We start from the raw sequence: 18,367 nt of genomic DNA on the forward strand, positions 1-18,367 counted from the left end.
TCCTCCTCCTCCTCTTTCTTCTTCTTCTTCCTCTCCTTCTCCTTCTTCCTTTTTGTTTGCCCAAAATATATGTTCTACTTTATATCCCCACTCCCCAATTCCTAGTAGTAGTTTTCTAAACTGATCACATTCCTGTTATTTCCAAAAAGGAAAATCAAACCATTTTTATAATATTTTAAACATTTCTCAATATATAATTTGAAAATATTTTAAAGCTATGCCAAAAATGATTAAATAATCAGAACCTCTTTCAACCAAAAGGGTATCAAATACATGCTGTTACTTGCATTCAGTAATATTAATGATATTTCATAATATCTATTGATCTTGCCACTGTTTGTTACATTGCGTATTGGACTTTTAAAAATGTTATCTATCATTGGCTGGGTCCGGTGGCTCACGCCTGTCATCTCAGCGCTTTGGGAGGCCGAGGAGGGCAGATCACAAGGTCAGGAGATGGAGACCATCCTGGCTAACACGGTGAAATCCCGTCTCTACTGAAATATAAAAACGATTAGCCGGGCGTGGTGGCGGGCACCTGTAGTCCCAGCTACACAGGAGGCTGAGGCAGGAGAATGGCGTGAACCCTGGAGGCGGAGCTTGCAGTGCCGAGATGGCGCCACTGCACTTCAGCCTGGGCGACAGAGCGAGACTCCATCTCAAAATAATAATAATAATAATAATAATAATAATAATAATAATAAGTGTTATCTATCATCCTGTTCATCTCTTTTATTTAGCATACCAAAGTCTAAAGAGATTACATTTTTTAGCATTCTTTTATAAGCAGTTAGTAGAAGATGCGGAACTTCTGTCTCCTATTAAGAACTTTTTATTCCAAATCATGTTATCTCATCCTAGGTACAGGATATTTGGCAGGAGTATCATTTTTAAAGTGGTTGGTTTACCTTGATTTTCAATTATTTTAGTATATCTTCTAAGAAAACTAAGAACAGTTTTCTAACAACGATGCTGCGGCAAATATCTATGGTTCTCATTTGGCTGGATGTCATAGGACTGGACTTACACTGACAAATATTTAATCATCTGCCAGCCTTCTGTTGGTGACTTTGGGCTAATCAATATCCAATCACGCACTTATGTCCTCTGTATTCAGTTCATCTTCTAGCATGGGCCTGATTCTGTTTAGATTGGCTTTGAATGTATTCTACTCTCAAATCCTGTTATACTATTATATATTTCTTATTGCTCTAGTTTTTGCAATTCTCTTTATCTTCCCTTCAGACTTCCTACTATAATGCTGATTCAAGATGCCAAAAAAAAATTCTCATTATACCCACAAAGAAAAGTCTAGTTGCATAGAGATGTAAATCATCAATTAATATTTAAGTTTACAGGATTGACAAAAGCTGTAGAGATCTTCCAATCCAGGGGGATAATAATCTAGGCATCACTGAGTCTCTGTGAGGACCTACTGCAAGGTCAAAACTACTTTCTTAGTAATATTAAAATAAGGCCGGGCGCGGTGGTTCAAGCCTGTAATCCCAGCACTTTGGGAGGCCGAGATGGGCAGATCACGAGGTCAGGAGATCGAGACCATTCTGGCTAACACGGTGAAACCCAATCTCTACTAAAAAAAATACAAAAAACTAGCCGGGCGAGGTGGCAGGCGCCTGTAGTCCCAGCTACTTGGGAGGCTGAGGCAGGAGAATGGCGTGAACCCGGGAGGCGGAGCTTGCAGTGAGCTGAGATCCGACCACTGCACTCCAGCCTGGGCGACAGAGCGAGACTCTGTCTCAAAAAAAAAAAAAAAAAATTAAAATGATGTTATTTCCTTGTTAACTTTCATTCTCATAGGAGTATACCCCCATGAGAAATTTTCCAGTGGTTACCTGATTGATCCAGCTGCTTTTATTAACCCAATACAGATGTTTGCAAAAATGTGTTTATGAATTCATATTAAAATAACAAAAGTAAACCCATTTCATGTTAACATAAAAATTGTTTATAAGAATGAAACAAAATTATTCTTTTCCATAACAAAAAAGTTATTGAAAATCATGACATTATTTTGCAATTTTGCAAATGTTTTATTGGCATAAACTAAACAACCTATGATAAGTTAACTAACCATGCTAAGCCTACTATTTCTAAACTGGGCATCAAAATAGTACTAACTAAACGTGAAATAAATGCTATGTATTACTATTACGATTCAGGATATTTATATTGTGTTTTCTTTCAGAAAATTTGAAAGCATTTTATACACAACAAAGTTTTGTAAGAATATTTTAGCTGATTTTCATTAGTATGCAGTAGTCTGTATATACCCCAAATGAAATAAAAGTACATAATTTCCAGAATCAATATTCCAGATACCCTGTTTTCTACTTTTTCCGTGCCTAGGGATGGCACTACTTTATCTCATGGCTTTACTGTTCTAGTAGTAAAACCAAACAATTATAGTAGTGCAAACATTTATCAATATTTTGAAAAGATTTTAAAGCTATGCTAAAAGTAATGATAAAATAATCAGGACCTTTTCCAAAAATGAGGGTATCAAATATATTTTGTTATACTTTCTTTTTGTAACATTGATCAGATGTTTTATAATGTCTTTATTTCATGACTCTCTATTTTCCAGGTTTGTATGCAAAGTTATGGAAAATTATTTGTCTATCACCACACTAAAGAAAATAATATTTGTAGTACACAGGATCTGCTCAGTTACAGAACAACTCATAGATAAGCAAAGTAATGAAATATTGGTTAGTTGAATAAAATATTTAAGATGATTCTCCATACTTTCTTTGAAGATTTCTCTTTTTCACATTCTTTCAAGACTTCATAGTGTGAGTGATTACCTTGAATAATTGTATCTGAGTCTCCCCTTTTTTTTTTTTTTTTTTTTTTTTTTTGAGACAGAGTCTCACCCTGTTGCCCAGGCTGGAGTGCATTGACAGTCTCTTGGCTCACTGCAAGCTCCGCCTCCTGGGTTCAAGTGATTCTCCTGCCTCAGCCTCCTGAGTAGCTGGGATTACAGGTGCCTGCCATCAGGCCTGGCTAATTTTTTCTATCTTTAGTAGACATGTAGTAGGGTTTCACCATGTTGACCATGCTGGTCTCAAACTGCTGACCTCAGGTGATCCACCTGCCTCAGCCTCCCAAAGTGCTGGAATTACAGGTGTGAGCCACCATGCCTGGCCCTGAATCTCTTCTTAAAGAAAGGGGTTTATCCTGTGGTATCAACCTACAGCAACTAGCTTCAGTTTCGAATGCTATTAGAAGATGGACTCCATGAAAAATCAGAAATCCTGAATATATAATTCAGGAAAATTTATATTAATAAAGATAAGATGGAACACATAAAAATATACTATACTTTCAGTTGTGGAAAAGATTCTTTGCTTTGGGTTTATCTTCTATAATACAGCTATTCTCTACACATGAAAAAACACTCAAGTTTTAACTAAAAATAAATAAATACATTTTAAGCAATGACAATAACAATTTTGTGACTTCACCAACTTTTATATGCAAAGTTAATATAAAACCACCAATTGCTCTAGACCTCCTATCAAATAAGGTTGTATCATATTCTTCATGATAGTAGAAGGATAGATAGAGGTCGTGTATCTTTATACTGTCTCTATTTCATTTGGGACAGTGACTGCTTTCGCTTGAGGGCACTTAAGAACAGTTCAGATCTAGATAGACAAATTGCAGGCTGGTTGACAATAGAGTTAAATTTCTGATCCTTTCATTAATGTCCTAACAAATGTAAGGCATGGCAGTCTAAAGCAGATATTATTCATAGTAATTTCAGGAAAACAAATGCATCTGAATCAAATCTGTGAATAACTCATTCCATGATGTGAATGTACAAAGAAAAAAGTAACTACTTTACTTTTGCAATATCTAATTTGTGAATTTTTCTTCTGAATCCCATTCTCTGAATAGGGTGCCTTGCAGGGGCAGGGCTTGGGAGTGACTCTTCTAATGAATCTATTAGAAACAATTAAAATATGTAAACCTTACTTTAGTATTTGTTTATTTTTGGACTAAAAGAATAGTTTCTCAAATAAATTTTCTTCCCTTACACTACCATCATCTCATATGAGCAAGAAGATTGATGTGTTTATGACTTTATAAATTTGAGGATAAAGGGACTTCTTGCTGGTTTTCCAGTGCATAAAGACAGACACTGCTCTCCAGGGCAATTTTTTGTTTTTGTTTTTGTTTTTTTTCCTGCTTACAACACATCCTACAAGTAAATTCAGGTGATCTTTTTTTTTTTTGGTATGCATATACAGGGATTCCCAGCCTGCTGAATGCTGACTCAACTTCTCTTCAGTTTTCTTGAGCTATCAGCTACCATGATCCATCCTGTGGTCTGAAAGAAGTCCCCTCACTACATCATGATATACATCATGGTGGTTCCTCTGGCTTTCAATTTACTTCCAATCCATATTTGAAATTAAATCATCCTGGAAAGATAAATCCCAAAGCCTCCTTTTCCATGATCACATTTTGCTCTTGACTATTTATAAGATATACTGCAAAGTTCCCTCCTGCCAGTTGTTGAAATGGGTAGTTGCCGGGGAGCCTTGCTGTTGATGCTCTTTTACAACAAAATATCTCTTCTTCTGTTTACAATTTTCCAGGATTCAAATGGGCGAAATTTTCCTTTACTTCAAAATCATTGTCTCTTTCTTCCTGAATCACGTTAGGTCTTAATGGTGAACACAGAAAAATAAGTTTTTTAAGAATGACTCTGCAGGCCTGTCCTTGGTGTGTTACATCAAAACTAAAAAAACAAATTCAGGTTAATTCTTTCTTAAGACTGTAGCCAGGCTTGCAATTGCCATATGTATGTCTGCATTCATGTTAAAAAACAGAACAGGACAAAACAAAACAAAACAGTATCAAAGAAAGACAAAATAGAAATATCTCAAGATACTTAGCCCCTGGATGATGAGATAATAGTCATGGTAAATATATATTACGTGTATATGTTGTGTATTTACACATTATATATACGCACACCTACATGCATGCACACAGACACACGTATACACCTTTTTATTTGTTACACTTTGCATTAGTTGTGTGGGCAGAGAAAATGACTTTAAAAGATCCCTTTGTTTTTAGACATACCAACTAAGGTGATTTTTTCCAGAATCCCTCCAACGCCGATAACATAGAAAAGAAAATGGAACAAAGAAAAAATAAGATATGATGAGGATTATTTGGTCATAGTTGAGAAGAACATTTTTATGACAAAACAATAACTTAGAGATGTAAGTTATGAACATTACTATGTATGACATTTTTTAAAATCGTGTGTTTTTTCTCTCCACAACATGGTAATACCTGATTGAAGCAAAATAGCAGTTAGCAGACCTTATATAACAATGGGATTGCTTATATGAACAAGACATAAGAAACTTATTTAAGTGGAGCAAAAAAGGATAAACTTTAATCAGAACACAAGAGATTTTTTTTCAAAGGCAATATCTTTCTAAAATCCTTTTATAATCTCTAAATAAAGGGAATGGACCAATGATCTCTGAGGCCCTTTCCTAAAATGCTATCTGATAGCATAAAATCCGACTTCCTAATAAAGGATAATGCTGCACTGAATCAGGCCAAAGCGATTTACTAATACAAAAATATGAGAAACCCCTCGTAATCAGCAGAGTGAGGGAGTCTATGACTGGCTTATGGCTTATTTTATTTTATTTTTTTCAGAATAACAAAAACAAATAAAGTAGAATTGAATCTGAGTTAAAATAATGCTGTTAAAATAATATTGTCAACATGAAACCAAAGCTTTCAGTATTTCAATTTTAACATGATTAAATTGCACATTTGGATAACATGTGTTTGCTTATATTTATGAAATTAGGTTTTAAATATAATCGATGCTAGGAGCAAATTTTTTCATTATTTTATTTTTCCATATCTCACAGCATTCATTAGAGTGAACTAGATGGAGCTTGATAGCTCTAGTTTATTGCAGTGACACTTTATTTATCAGCAAGCACATTTTCTGGCTGACTCAACTGTCTAAAACCCAGTCATAAACCCAAATATGTGGGAAATTGCCCTTAAAGAATTTTATATCCTAGTTGCATACACACACATGCACACACATATTGTGCTGATGAGTAAACTTATATAGACTATATATGTAATATAAATGTTTATATGTTATATAGTATTAGCTATAACATTTATTTATATTTATATGTATAAAACTTAATGCTCATTTGTTTGGATGAAATGACCTAAAATCCATAATTCACTCAAAGTTGTTAGTCCTAAGTAAAGGATAGATGTGGGGGGAAAAAAAAAAAGGAAAATTGGGTTGGGTAAGATATTTTACAAGCAAAAAAAAGAAAATGAGATGACAGGCTGATAATAAGAAAGGGGAGAGATGACTATAAAAACAAACACAAAAACAAAAAGTTTATTGACTTGAGAGCTCTAAAATATACAAGAAAATCATTCTTATATACCTACCTTAATGCCAAATAAAGAATTGTTGCATTAAATCTTAGCATAATAATTGAGGACTATAATGATGCTGATTAAGAAACCATTGAAGTTTATAATATTTTTAAAGATTCTCTCAGAGATTATTAAATAATTTCACTTCTAGCTCTTAAATGGATATTTGTCAATTGTCTGAAAGATACACTTTTGTTGATCAATCTCATTATATTGTAACAAATTATAAATAATACTGTATTATAGTGCTTTTGAAGTGCATTCCCATCAATACAGAGGCAGCATTATCTATTATTTTCCATTGTGTCAGCTAAAATTGGTTTAAAGGCTTTTTTTATATTTAAAATTATTTGTTTTTGTTTTTGTTTTTTTTTAAGGTAGAAGATTTTAAAATTCTGAGAATATCTCTTTGGATGGTAGTTGTTTTGTAATCTGAAAGACCATTTAAAAAATCCTGCGATTTGTAACCCCTTGTTGGATCATAGCTACTGTAAGTTTGTAATTCAAAAGTGACACCTGTAAAACAAGTAGGAAAAGTACATTATAAAAACTTTGAGGTAATTATTATACACTTTTGCATATATTCTAAAAAAGAAAAAAAATAAATATTTAAATAAATAAAGGATTCTGTTTAATTATTTTTCCGTTTTATATGGAGAATTGTTAGGAACTGACTGGAACTGACTTAGGTGCTGAGAAGGGGCAGGGACACTTTTTTAAGAAGTTGTATGAAGCTGATTGGTAGATCCAGATATCTTTTTGTTGAGTAATGCAAAAATTTAAATCAAGTACTAACAGCTGTAAATAGTAGCTAGAGGAAGTTTGGGAGCCAAGGAATGGTCCTAAACATTGGTTATGGAATGAATAGTATTGAGTAATTAGCAATAACAGAGAAAGTAAATGAGAAAAATACCAGAAATTTAGGGGCAATTCATGAGATATTTGGAAAATGTGCTGAATATGTATAAAGGAACTGGAATGAAATAAAAGTTTCTTCTGAGACCTATACTTCTGAGTGCCTAGCAGAACATATTTGAATAAAAATATTGTGCAATTTAAGTTTTAAAAAGTGTACTTTGCACACAATGACTTTTGCAATACCTAAAAATGTGATTCCAATATGGAATATATAATGTAATATTCCTTGGTATTATTAACAAAATATACTGATGATACTTTCCAATATTAGTTCCAGGGTATTAATTCAGTAAGGCAGTTTACCCTGGCATACTCAAAAAGTCAAATTCTAATTGTTGCAATAGGGACCCATCTAATAGTGCCATAATTAGAATCACCATTTTCTTATAATCTGGCAAATTCTGTCATTCATTAAAAAACAGTATTTTAATTTAATTATACAAATGACTTTTATATAGAGTTACATTCTTTCATATAGAACGATTCTCTTCATTTTAAAGAACATATGTTAAGTTTCGATGTTTTTTCAACTTGAAGTCCCAAACCTAGACTTTATGCAGACTATTGTACATTCACAATAGTAGAAAATTGGCAATTGTTGGACTAGTTAAATGTTTCCTTCCAATTTCTCCATTATCTAACAATAATGCTATTGCATCATCCTTTTGTTTCATCTATTTCTAATTCTTCGAATAACTAGACTGTAAACTCCATGGAGGCTAGAAGGCTAGGACTATATTTTAAAATTCATCATATAGCGGAGAACTTGGCATGTAGTATTCATTATATACTTATCTAGTGATTAAAATAATGAATGAATGAGTGAGTTTTCCCTTCTTTTCCCAATTCATTTGGCTGAGACTTGAGTACTCTGCCTAATTCCATTCACTGCCATTCCTGACCGGTTCTTGAAAGCTAATGCTGACTGAAATAACATATCACAGAATAATGACTTCCCATTTCATCATAATGATCTATTTTCCTGAGTAATAATTCTAGAACCCTTCACTTTTACAGTTAAAATAGTTTGTTTGACTCTTCAAATACTAAGACCTACAGTTAAATTTCTTCCCCATAGCTGAGTTAGAGTATGTAGTTTAACACATTTAAGCTGTTTTACAAAAATTGATTGGTTAATTTGATTTTTCAGAGTTTTGTACTGTTTGTCCTCAGTATCTTGTGGGTAGTGATCATGTTTGGATAAAGTAATCTTATGCAACATTTAAAACAACTTCTTGAATGAGTTTGATAAATTGGTCCACATGTATTGATTCATTTAAAATTAATTATAATTATTTCTCTCCTTCAAATAATGAACTGTTAAGGTTTGTAGTCATCTTTGTATCAGATAAATATAGTCTTCAGTATATATTACACATAACTATTATGTTAAAAATTTTAGTTGTTCATTCATCCATTTATACATACGTTTATTCATTTATAAATATTTACAAAATAGTCAGTATATACAACATTCCACATAAGGTAGAATGGTAAAAACCGTAATAGCTACAACAGTATGGACTCTGACCAGACGATTTTGTAGCTTAGCAGAGGATGTAAATAACACAATCTAGTAAAAGACCGAATATAAAAATCATAAAAAAAAAAAGTGAATGCCACAAATTTCAGAATTAAAGGATCTGGTCTTATTCATTTGTCTCCTTATTTCCTAGCACAAAGTCTAATTCTATTATTAAAGAATTAGTTTGTATTGTTTTTATTTATTTATGTTGTTTTTTAAACAGTTATATTTGTAAAATCCATATGTTACATAACTTACCAAATAAGACAAAATTATTCAACCTTTTAAAGATGGAAAAAATTACCCTTTCTATTGCTGATGAAGTCTTTCTGGACTCACTTATTAACCATTACACCAATTAAAGGTCATATTATGTTTTTACACTGCATATTTCTTCTATGCATAAATGAACATAAATATGGTCTAGGGTTTACAATCTAGGCATGTATGCTAAGGTTGATCATCAATACCTCATTATTGTAGTCTTGTCATTAATACATGGGTAGTTTCTGCTTTAGTGGTCATGGTCTTTTATTCCTGCTTTGGCCTTTTTAAAAAAGTCACATAAGATTTATTTTCCTAAAGTTTCAAGTGTCTATTTATACATTTTTATTTTTCTTCTCACCTGGTAGAGATTTGGAAACATCACCTCTCTTTCACCTTTTGGCTTTGAAATCAGAAACTTTTCTCTTTGCAACAAACTCATGTCTTTTATATTGAAATCCACTCAATTTTCCCCTAACAGATACTTTAACCTCCAATCTTGATATTAGATTAGATGAGGCTGTTTACATGAAACTAGCAATACAGAGGTCATAACAAATGCATGAAACCCTTCCAGCATTTTTTAAAATGAGGAACTGGTTTCAAATGTCTAGGTCCTTGTGATCTCTGGTGCCAGTTTCAAGCAAACAAGCAATGTTGCTATAAAAGGACTTACTATAAGGAAAGTACCAAAAAATTCCCTATAAATTTATCTAAACCTCTCTCACCTGAAACATAGAAAACCATCAAAGCATTCTATGATCTAAATCAACCAGTATTACAAATAAAATCCTCATATATTCAAGGTATGATAGTAATACTTATAAGAAATAAAGTATATTGAGAGTTGTCCTAAATATGACCACAATTCTTTTTTTTTTTTCCCCTCTGGAAAGGATTTTTATGAAAACATGTAGTTTATAAAAAATAACCATTTCTTTTTTCCTTTTGTTTTTAACTGATACTGATTATATTTTCCATTAATTAATTTTTTAAACTTTTACTTTTGTTTCAGGAGAGTTCATGTGCATATTTTTTTAGCTGAGTATATTATGTGATGCCAAGGTTTGGGTACAAATGGTCCTGTCACCCAGGTAGTGAGCATAGTATCCAACAGTTAGTTTTTCAGCCCCTGCATTCCTCCAACAAATTTACTAAAATTAAAAGAGAAATAAGGTTTTCAGAAGAGTTAATGGATGAAATAGAAAAAGTTATCATATTTTGAGGATGTTAGAGTCCTATTTGTAAAACAAGAAAGCTGCTACCTCCCTCCTCTAGTAGTCACTAGTGTCTATTGTTGGCATGTTTATGTTCATGAATATCCAGTGTATAGTTCCCACTTATAAGTGAGCATATGGGGTATTTTGCTTTCTGTTTTCACATTAATTCACTTAATAATGGCCTCCAGTGGCATCCATGTTGCTGCAAAGGACATGATTTCATTCATTTTTATGGCTGTGTGGTATTCCATGGTATATATGTGCCATATTTTCTTTATCCAGTCCACAATTGATGGGAACCAAGTTGATTTCATGTCTTTGCTATTGTGAATAGTGCTGCAATGAACATAGATGTGCATGTGTTTTTATAATAGAACAATTTATATTCCTTTAGGTATAAACCAGTAATGGGAATGCTGGATCAATTGGTATTTCTGTCTTTAAGTCTTTGAGAGATTGCCACACTGTCTTCCACAATGGCTGAACTAATTTACATTCCCACCAACAGTGTAAAAGCAGTCCTTTTTCTCTGCAATCTCACAGATATCTGTTGTTTTATTGACTTTTTAATAATAGTCAAAAAATAGTCTGATTGGTGTGAGATAATATTTCATTGTGGTCTTGATCTGCATTTCTCTAATGATCAGTGGTGATGGCCATTTTTTCAATTGTTGACTGCTGATATGTCATCTTTTGAGAAGCATCTGTTCATGTCTTTTACTTATTTTTAAATAAGGACATTTGTTTTATGCTTGTTCAATTGCATAAGTTGCTTATAGACTATGAATATTGTACATTTGTTGGATATGTGGTTTACAAATATTTTCTCCCCTTCTCTGTGTTGTCTGTTTGTTGATAGCTTCTGTTTCTGTGCAGAATATCTTTAATTAGTTCCCACTTGCCAATATTTATTTATCTTGAAATTCCTTTTGACAACTTAACCATGAATTCTCTCCCAAGCTCAATGTCCAGAATGATGTTTTCTGGATTTTCTTCTAGGATTATTGTGGTTTGAGGTCTTATATTTAAATCTTTAACCCATCCTGGGTTTATTTTCATATAGGGTGAAAGCCCCATTAATTAAATATGGATTCTTTTCTCCATTGCTTGTTTTTGTTGGCTTTGTTGTATATTAGAAGGCTATAGATTTGTGGCATTATTTCTGGGTTCTCTTGTTCTCTATTCTGTTCTATTGGTCTATACATCTGTTTTTGTAACAGTACCATGCTGTTTTGTTTACTGTAGCCTTATAGTATAGTTTGAAGTCAGGTAACGTGATGCCTCTGGCTTTGTTATTTTTACATAGGATTGCTTTGGCAATATGGACCTTTGTTGGGTTCCACAGGAATTTTAGAATAGTTTTTTTTCAATTCTGTGAAAAATGATGTTGGTAGTTTGGTAAGAATAGTCTTGAATCTGGAGATTACTTTAGGCATTGTGGCCATTTTAATGACATTGATTCTTCAAATCCATGAGCATGGAATGTTTTCTATTTTTTTGTGTTATTAGTGGTTTATTTTAGCAGTGTTTTGTAGATTTCCTTGTAGATATCTTTAACTTCCTTGGTTAGATGCAGTTCCAGTATTTTTTGTGGCTACTGTAAATGGGATTGCATTCTTAATTTAGCCCTCAGCTTGAACATTATTGGCATATAGAAATACTACTGATTGCTGTACATTTATTTTGTATCCTGAAACTTTACTGAAGTCATTTATCAGTTCCAGGAGCTTTTTGGCAGAATATTTAGGGTTTTCTAGGTTTAGAATTAGATCAGCCACGGAGAGAGACAGTTTGATTTCTTTTCCTATTTGGATGCCTTTTATTTCTCCTGTCTGATTGCTCTGGCTAGTAATTTCATTACTATGTTGGATAGAAGTGGTGAGAGTGGGCATCCTTGTCTCGTTCTAGTTCTCAAGAAGAATGCTTTCAATTTTTCCTGTTCAGTATAAGGATAGTCATTTCTGTATTTAGTTTTTCATCTTTTGTTTTCATTCTATATGTTTTTTTTTTCATTTATTTTCTCAATAAGTCACTAAAATTCAGCAGGAACAGATTTACTAAAATTAACAGAGAAATGAAGTTAGATTTTAAAAGTGTCAATGAATGAAATCAAATATTTTTTAAAATATTTTAAGATGTTAGAGTCATATTTGTAAAATAAGAAAACTGCTATAAAAAAGCAATCAGAGAACATTAAAAAGTTATAAATTAAAAGTGTAATTACTAAAATAAAACAAACACACACCTAAAGTAAGAGAGTAAAAAAAAAAAGCCATCTAGAAAATTGAACAAAGAGTGTAACCCACATCATTTTTTTTTAAATTTTTGTGGCAACTATGATAAGTTAAGTAAAAATTTTCCTAAGATTAGAATTCATGTGATATACACTTCAAATGCAATAGATACATAAAATACTTAGAAAAATACAAAACCATTTAAGTATTTTTTAACTTCCAAAGTAAGCTTGAATTAAAGAGAAAGCAAAGCTAAAGTTACAGGATATTTAAAATAAAAAATATTTTAAGAATACAGCTAATCAAAACATATAAAGTAAAGTCTGAGCAGGGTTCTAGATAAAACGTTTTTCAGTATTTTCATTATAGAAGAAGAGACTAAAAATATGTGAATCAAGCATTATAGAAATAGAAGAATGACTGAAAGAAAATTGTTGGAACTCACGCTGTGCCCAAGTGCAGTGGCATTCAGCTCAACTACAACGACAGCCTCAACCTCCTGAGTAGCTGGGAAATAGCCAAGAATGAGTGAAACGGGGTTTCACTGTGGTCTCGAACCTTGTGATCCGCCCGCCTCGGCCTCCCAAAGTGCTGGGATTACAGGCTTGCCACCCGCGCCCGGCCTGTTGGATTTGTATGAAGAAATCAATAACTTTCTTCTGTCTAGTGGGGAAAAAAAAAATAAGGTTTAAAAAAAGAATATTCCCATAGCAATAAAAACTGGAATTCTTAAATTTTTTCCAAATATACAAGACCTTTTTAAAGAAAATTATGATTTGTTACTTTCAGTCAAATTAAAGACCAGAATCAATAGATACTAATATCTGAATGAAAAGAGGCAATACTGTGAAGTCGTGTAGTTTAAAGTGGTGTAGTCAATACTGTGAAGTGGAATAGTGAACTCTATGATGTATCATCTATATTCTTCTTTAAGTGTCATTGCCATAGCTGCCACAAATGCTGTGGAAAGACCACCTTAAGTTGTCACCCACTTTAGAAGTTGCCTTAGGTGAAAAAAGCCTCTTTGCCCAAAACTATGTCCTTCTCCTAGTCCCTTATACTCAGTGACCAACTGATAAAGTAACTTAATCTTTTCAGCCCATTGCAGGACAAAACTGACTTGACATTCCAAATCCAGAGTTTTCTATCTGTTGGCTGAGGCTGTCACTAGATCTGCAGTACCTCATCTTCTTCCTCTGACCACTACAGCTTTCATTTAGCTTCTTTTTCAAAGAGATCTTCCTAATAAACTTTGTGCATGCTGTCTCTGTCTCCAAGTCTCTTTCCCAGAGAACCTAGCCCATGATAGTTATCACTTCCTGTGAGGAATTTAACTTCTTCATTTTCATCAATTACTCAAAGAAACTGAAGAACTCAAATTCCAAAAGGAATTGGTATGGGAGTGGGTTTACATGCTACGTTTAAAGTTCATTTATTTGGAAGATTTATATGTTAAACTTTTGAAAAAAAAAAAAGTATTGGTGTGGAGAAGAGTAATACTTTAAGACCAAACATCAAAAATTCTTGAAAATTACAGTAGCTGAAACAGATACCAATACAACACTGTAGACAGACAAATAGGTAAAGGAAAGAATCCAAAATCTTATATATTGTATTGCTGAATATAACATATGATGATTCATGAACTGAAAAGAAAAAGATGGAATATTTAATAAAGGTGTTGGGGAAAATATCTATACATTTGGGGGAAAAAGTTTTTTGGAAATTGTCTCAAATCATACCCCGAATGAATTGCTAGATGCATTCAAACACATAACAATATTCAGCTTGGGCAACATGGTGAGACCTTGTCTCTAAGCAAAAATTTGATAAATAAAAAAGTGAGACACTTGTGGTGGTACACATCTCTAGTTCTATCTACTCAGGTGTCAGGCAGGAAGGCTGCCTAATTCCAGATGCTGGAGGTTAGAGTGTGCTATGATCGTGTCACTACATGCACCAGCCTGGATGATAGAGCAAGATGAAGGAAGGAAGGAAGGATGGAAGGAAGGAAGGAAGGAAGGAAGGAAGGAAGGAAGGAAGGAAGGAAGGAAGGAAGGAAGGAAGGAAGGAAGGGAGGGAGGGAGGGAGGGAGGGAGGGAGGGAGGGAGGGAGGGAGGGAGGGAGGGGAGGGCAGGGAGAGGAGAAAGAAAGAGTGAGAGAAGGAAAGAAAGAAAGAAAAGACAAAGAAAGAAAGAGAAAGAAGAAGGAAAGGAAGAAACAAAGGAAAGAAGGAAGGAACAAAGGAAAGAAAGAAAGAAAGAAAGAAAGAAAGAGAAAGAAAGAAAGAAAGAAAGAAAGAAAGAAAAGAAAGAAAGAAAGAAAGAAAGAAAGAAAGAAAGAAAGAAAGAAAGAAAGAAAGAAAGAAAGAAAGAAAGAAAGAAAGAAAGAAAGAAAGGAAGGAAGGAAGGAAGGAAAGAAAGAAAGGGAGAGAGAGAGGGGGAGGGAGGGAGGGAGGGGGAAGGAAGGAAGGAAGGAAGGAAGGAAGGAAGGAAGGAAGGAAGGAAGGGAAGGAAACGAAAAAAGATGTAGGAATTTAAAGCTACTATGAAATATAGAAGAATTTCAAAAAGTAAATCCTTCCAAAAAATAAGATAGCAATGTTAGAACTCTAAAAGATAAGAATTTAAATTTAAATTTAATGAAATTTAAAGCTTATGATTGACAAAGAAAACCGTAACTTCCACAAACATGAAGAGATAAAGCACAGAAATTAGAAAATGTTTTTTAAAACTTATAATAGATAGGTGATCGGCATCCTTAAAATACAAAGCCCTTCAACGAATCAGTCTACCAACATTATTCATTTTTTCTTGTGAGTCATAGAAAATTCATAGCATTTACTTTAATTGTAAATTTAAATCTCTATTAAATTGACAATAAAAGTATATAATTTCTGTCCATCTTTCCATCTGCACTCCAGTTGAGATTTCTTTCTTAGTGGACCTGGATACTCCACACAAAAATCTGAAATATAACTGGCACATTTAGCTAGTGAATAGTGGGTCATAAAGTTATTTTACCCAAGTCCAAATGTACTGATTTATCCAGGAGCTTCTTGAAGATATTACGCTAGGAACCAGGGTCACTTTCCACAAGGCCTTCTAGATACTGATTCTCAAGCCAGTATTTTGACATTCATCTGACAGTTTCTGAAGGCCACGTTTGGGAAAATTTGTGACTCCAGTACAGCTTGATGCTAGTATATCAGTTTTGGTAATCCTTATCTAGGCAGTAACAGCCTTGTAGATACAGAAATTGAGGAGTCAGAGATTGAAGGATTTTTCAGGAAATCTAAGTGAGCTTTTGTTTGCTTTTTAGGAGGGCATAACCTGCATGTCCTGAAACACACAGGAAAAGCTACACAATTTTTGAGATCTCATCTTTATTTACATTACTGCACTCTTTGTGTTTCTGTTTTACCTAAAACTCTGGAATCAACTACATTTCCAGAATATATTCTTTATTAACAATTTTTTCTTATTTTTAATTTTTGTGGGTATATATGTATGGGGTACATGAGATGTTTTGATACAATCTTGCAATGTTAAATAAGCACATCATGGAGAATGGGGAATCCATCAACTCAAGCATTTATTCTTTGAGTTACAAACAATCCAATTACACTCTTTTAAGTTATTTTAAAATGTACAAGTAAGTTATTATTGACTATAGAATATATTCTCATAAAGCATATACTTATGACACACAGTCTACTATTCCTTATTTTAGCACAGTCTTGCCTAAAAGAGCAGGGATCTAGGCACTTGATGTTAATGTTGCTGACCTGACACTCACCTATCGCCCTTTGGCATACCCCCAGGCCCAATTTGAAGCCTGTGATTAACATATAAACAGCTTTTGTTGCTGTTGATATTGAATTTTTTCTTGGCCTTTTTATCTAGCCATTTTGCTTTAAGCAACACATTCTTGTTAGAACTCTTAGTCCCATTGTTTTTCTTAGTATAAATTATTAATGTGCTGTTAGACTAAAGTACTATATCTGAACACTGATTATGCAGGACTGACACCATACTAAAACCCTTGCAAGAATAATAACTAATATTCGTTGAATGCCAACTGACATATGATACTGTGCTAAGACCTTTGTCTTTACCTATATTATTACATTTAATCTTCATAAAACCTATACAATGTGTATTAATAGCTTTGTTTACAGATCATGAAACTAAGGACAGAATTCAGATGACTTAGGAAAAGTTACAAAGCTTTGAGTGTGAGAGTTTGAAACTTAAACCAAGGCCTCTCTGACAGAAAGTATCAGAGTATCATCTCCCTAAACTAACTGTTATTGCTACCTCCTTTATAGTATGGCAGTTAGAATCAAAATCTATCCCATGGCCGACATCTTTCTGAAGGAAGTATAGGTATTTATCTTTCCTTCAATGATATCTATCTTTCCTTCAGTGAAGTTCAGATAGTCACACTTCTAGCCACTCTGTGACATTTTCTAGTTCTCCATATTTTGTTCTTAGTGGTTGTAAGACTCTGGGTTCATAACAAACTAATCACTTATCACAAAATGGTTTTGAATTTATTTCTTTATAGAAAGTTACTCTACAATATCCTTTTTATTCTTGGTTATAAAATACTTATGTCGGCCGGGCGCGGTGGCTCACGCCTGTAATCCCAGCACTTTGGGAGGCCGAGGCGGGCAGATCACAAGGTCAGGAGGTCGAGACCACGGTGAAACCCCGTCTCTACTAAAAATACAAAAAATTAGCCGGGCGCGGTGGCGGGCGCCTGTAGTCCCAGCTACTCAGGAGGCTGAGGCAGGAGAATGGCGTAAACCCAGGAGGCGGAGCTTGCAGTGAGCTGAGATCGCGCCACTGCACTCCAGCCTGGGCGACAGAGCGAGACTCCGTCTCAAAAAACACAAAAAAAAAACAAAAACACAAAACAAACAAACAAAAAAATACTTATGTCATATAAATGTTACAATTTTCAAGTAATAAAGTTATATTTCTCATTGTTTAATTAAACCAAGATACGGGGCACTGATAATCATTTTTTAACATTTTTTTTTAATTATTTTTTTATTTTCCTTGTTTCTTCATTTCTTGCTGCTTCATTGCCACAGAAGCTAAATCCATTAACAAAGACTGTCCTATTTCTTATTTATTTATTTCTTATTTCTTATTTATTTTATTTTCCCAATATTTTGACCAAGTAGGCTCAGAGATTTTTTCAGTCCAACTCTTTTCTTCCGTCTTTTGAGTGAATGTTAAAAACATGTATTCGTTACCTTTCTTAGGATTCATTGTTTTATTTTTCATGAATTATTCTTTTGAAATATTTATGAAACATATCTTAGTACATTCAATTTAATTTCTGGCCTTCTAATTTTCACTTTGGTAATTGTTTGTAGAGAGTTATCCACTTAGATACTTGAAGGACTTCAGAGTAGGTGGGAAACTATGTAAACTGAAAAAGGAAGTGTTTAACCATAATTTTTAAACTCCATTATTCTTAATCTTAGTAGAGGAAAATAGAACATTGATTTACTTCAGAAAAACTTGTATTTGTAAGAACAGGAGGATAAACAGTGGTATTACTTTTAATAAGTAATACATATCAAAAAGAAGATGTTGACTCTGTTGTTTCAGTGAATTAATAAATTTCTGCATACAAAAAAGGTTATCAATATGAATGGACTCAGTAATATTGTACTTTCTTTATTCTGGTAGAATGTTCTTCCTCTTTGGTTCTTG

General features: G+C 33.4%; 1 long non-coding RNA gene across 1 annotated transcript in view; it reads left to right on the top strand.

Moving 5' to 3' along the window:
• Nucleotides 1-18,367, top strand: part of LOC126947529 (uncharacterized) — a 228,300-nt gene that overhangs the window by 71,979 nt on the left and 137,954 nt on the right. The gene's annotated exons all lie outside the window — the stretch shown is intronic.

The sequence above is a fragment of the Macaca thibetana genome, chromosome 2, assembly GCF_024542745.1.
Source record: "Macaca thibetana thibetana isolate TM-01 chromosome 2, ASM2454274v1, whole genome shotgun sequence".
In the NCBI taxonomy this organism is placed as follows: domain Eukaryota; kingdom Metazoa; phylum Chordata; class Mammalia; order Primates; family Cercopithecidae; genus Macaca; species Macaca thibetana.